The sequence below is a fragment of the Pongo pygmaeus genome, chromosome 3 (assembly GCF_028885625.2).
Source record: "Pongo pygmaeus isolate AG05252 chromosome 3, NHGRI_mPonPyg2-v2.0_pri, whole genome shotgun sequence".
NCBI lineage: Eukaryota > Metazoa > Chordata > Mammalia > Primates > Hominidae > Pongo > Pongo pygmaeus.
Window position 1 is genome coordinate 983,155 of NC_072376.2, and position 3,839 is coordinate 986,993.

A 3,839-nucleotide genomic window follows, 5' to 3' on the forward strand; every position below is an offset into this window, starting at 1 on the left:
CCACCGAGCAGGGACTTGCAGAGGGCGGGGCTCCAGGGCCATCGCAGCATGCGGTCCTGGGGGCGGGAAGAGCAGGGAAGGTCCTGTGGGGAGACGCCTGAAAGGGGCTGGGGGCTGTGGACTGTGGAGGGAAGGAGCCGGGAGACCTGTACTAGGGGCTATGCTGGTGGGGGCACCCAGACCACAGGGGATTCCAGGAATGGAGGGTGAGCCGGGGACCCAGTCTGAGGAGGGAGGAGCAGGCCTCTGAGATGGTGAGGGGGGAAACTCGGTCCTCAAACAGGGAGGATTCTGTTTGTCCAGAAGCTGTTGGTTGAGCTGCTGGGGCAGGACCCTGGGTGGACCCCAGGGTAAAGGGAATGCAGCCAAAGCTTCAGGGAACCTCCACCCTCCAGGAGCTGCGCTCTAGGACAGACAGCACCCTGAAGAATGAGGGCTGCCTGGGGGCAGCAGGAAGGCGTCCGGGTGGAGAGCCGGAGCAGAGCCAGAGCAGAGGCCCTGTGGCAGGTGCTCCACAGAAGTCCTTTCGTGATGCCTGCCTGTGCTGGGAGGCCCGGAGTCACCACCCCTGCATTCCGTCTCCTGTGCCAGACCCCACCCCGAGCCTGCCCTCAGCCAGGCCCCAAGACCCCCTGGGAGAGCTAGGACCCAGCCTTGTTGCCCATGAGGAGGTGGTGGTTCACTGAGCCCATGGTGCTCATGGCAGTGAGCCATGGTGCAAACTGCAGCTGACTTCTGAGGAAAAACTGTTTAAGGACATACCTTTCTCCATTTAGGAGACAGTGGAGAGCATCAAAAACATCTTAGAAAGGAAAACCCTCATCTACCATTTCTGCCACAACTTTGTGCTTTCTGACGCACACATTAATTAAAATGGCAGGCAAACCATGCTTCCATCAAACCCTCCACGGACTTCCTAGAATGTCCTCCAAAGCCACCAGCAGCTTCTTGCTGAAGGGGCCTTAAAACTTTGAATCCCAGCCTGGACCACAGCACCCGCCGCAACGGAGCTTGTCTGCCAGGGGAACAGCTTCTTCTGCGCAGGCCCGTCCACGTCTCCAGGACTGTGTCTCCCACTCCCTTTCCTGTCTGTCTTGGTCAATGTGGGCTGCCGTGACAGAAGACCACAGACTGGAGGCTTAAACCACAGGAAACGTGTTTCTTACTGCTCTGGAGGATGGGAAGTAGAGATGGGGGTACTGGCATGTTTGGGTCTGGTGAGGGCCTCTCCCCGCACCACTCCCTGAGGAAACCAGGGCGCTAAAGCCTAACCATACTTATGGGTAAAACTGTTCCCCCAAAATTCTATGTTGACGTTCCAACCCCCAGCACCTCAGAATGTGACTTGTTTGGAGACAGAGTCTTTACGGAGAAAGTCAGGTTAAGGTGCGGTCATGAGGGCAGGCCTCACCCCAGCACGAGGTGCCCTTATGGAAAGGGGATCTGGAGACAGACACACAAGGACAGGCCGTGCGAAGATGAACACTGAGGTCAGGGCAGTGCTTTCTCAGGCCAAGGATCACCGAGGGCTGCCGGCCACCACCGGGAGCTGGGGAGAGGGTGGGACCGGTTCTGCCTCGCAGCCTCGGAGGAGCCAGCCCTGCAACCAGATCTTAGACTTCTTCACTCTGAGCGTGTCCATGAGAAACTGCGGAAGCATGGTGGGTATTGATTCTGGGGCTTAAACACATTTAGCAAACTGGCATATTTGCAGATGCAGGATCTGTGAGCAAGGGGGCTGGCCGGTGCATGTCACATGTGCCTAGACCCTCCATGCAACGGCTCTTAGGGGTCCTAGTTTTCCCGCCATCTGACTGACCAAGCCTTCCCTTCCACAAGGCGTATGTCCTGTTTAAGCACCTGCCTCCCCTGAGGTCTTAAAGAGGTTTCCCTATTGGGAGGGGAGTCTTTTTACCTTTTACATTTACATCTGTGAGCCAGCCAGACTGATCTGGGGGTGTCGTGTGAGGTGGGGTCCAGCTGCTTGTTGGGGGTGCTTTCCCCACAGCTCCGGGAACCTCTGCCACAAGGCAGAGAACCAAGTAAGCACAGGGCTGGAGCTTGCACAGGTTTCGGGCAGCCTGAAGCCAATGGGGATGTCTTTTTTTTTTTTAGACGGAGTCTTGCTCTTGTTGCCCAGGCTGGAGTGCAGTGGTGCGATCTCCGCTCACTGCAACCTCCGCCTCCCAGGTTCAAGCGATTCTCCTGCCTCAGCCTCCGGAGTAGCTGGGATTACAGGCACGTGCCTCCACGCCTGGCTAATTTTGTATTTTTAGTAGAGACGGGGTTTCCCCATGTTGGTCAGGCTGGTCTCGAACTCCTGACCTCGTGATCCGCCTGCCTCGGCCTTCCAAAGTGTTGGGATTACAGGCATGAGCCACCACGCCCGGTCTGCATTTCTTCTTAAATAGATCCCCATTAGCAGTCGGGAGTTCGAGACCAGCCTCACCAACATGGAGAAACCCTGTCTCTACTAAAAATACAAAATTAGCCAGGCATGGTGGCAAGTGCCTGTAATCCCAGCTACTCGGGAGGCTGAGGCAGGAGAATCACTTGAACCCGGGAGGCAGAGGTTGCAGTGAGCCGAGATCGTGCCACTGCACTCCAGCCTGGGCAACAAAAGCAAAACCCCATCTCAAAAAAAAAAAAAAAAAAAAAAAAAAAAAAAAAAAAAAACGACAGAAAAATAGAAAAGAAAAAAGAAGAAGAAATGCAAAATAACTATTATAAAATTAGATGCCGGCCGGGCACGGTGGCTCACGCCTGTAATCCCAACACTTTGGGAGGCCGAGGCGGGCAGATGGCCTGAGGTCAGGAGTTGGAGACCAGCCTGGCCAACATGGCTAAACCCCGTCTCTACTAAAAATATTAAAATTAGCCAGGCCTAGTGGTGTGTGCCTGTAATTCCAGCTACTCGGGAGGCTGAGACAGAAGAAACACTTGAACCCAGAAGGCGGAGGATGCAATGAGCTGAGATTGCACCACTGCACTCCAGCCTGGGTAACAGAGCAAGACCTCCGTCTCAAAAAAAGAAAAAAATAAGGCTGGGCGTGGTGGCTCACACCTGTAATCCCAGCACTTTGGGAGGCTGAGGCAGGCGAATCACAAGGTCAGGAGTTCGAGACCAGCCTGGCCAACATGGTGAAACCCTGTCTATACTAAAAATACAAAAAAGTAGCTGGGCGTGCTGGTGGGCGCCTGTAATCCCAGCTGCTTGGGAAACTGAGGCAGGAGAATTGCTTGAACCCGGGAGGCGGAGGTTGCAGTGAGCCAAGATTGTGGCACTGCACTCCAGCCTGGAGGACAGTGCGAGACTCTGTCTCAAAAAATAAATAAATAAATAAAAAGAATAAAATAAAATTAGATGCAAAAAGAAATAATAAATTAAGCATTTCTTAAAACTTGACTAATAGCACAAGCACCACAAAATCCAGAAAATACCGAGATTTTTTATTCATAACGGCTTGCTAGGATACCCTTTCATCCACTTTTTATTGTCTCTTTGTACAATTTTGCAATATCATTTTCCAAAGAGAAAAGAGGAAGATGAAAGGTAATCCTCAGGCCCACTAGCATGGCTGGTTTTTTAAAGTGTGATTTGCTTTACAGAAATGTTCTGATGATTGGTTACATCATCCACATGGTAAAGCCTGTTGTGAAATTTGGAGAAAACTTGCTTAGGCTTCTCTCCTCTGCAGGCTGGCCGGGTTCAGGTGCTGCCTTTTTTCCCCAGGTGCTGATCCAAGGCGCCCTCTGGAATGAGCCGTATCCACCGGCTTCTCGTGAGGCTGGTGTGAGGGTCCCACATTCTCTCGTTGATGTCGGCATTTCCTGTTAAA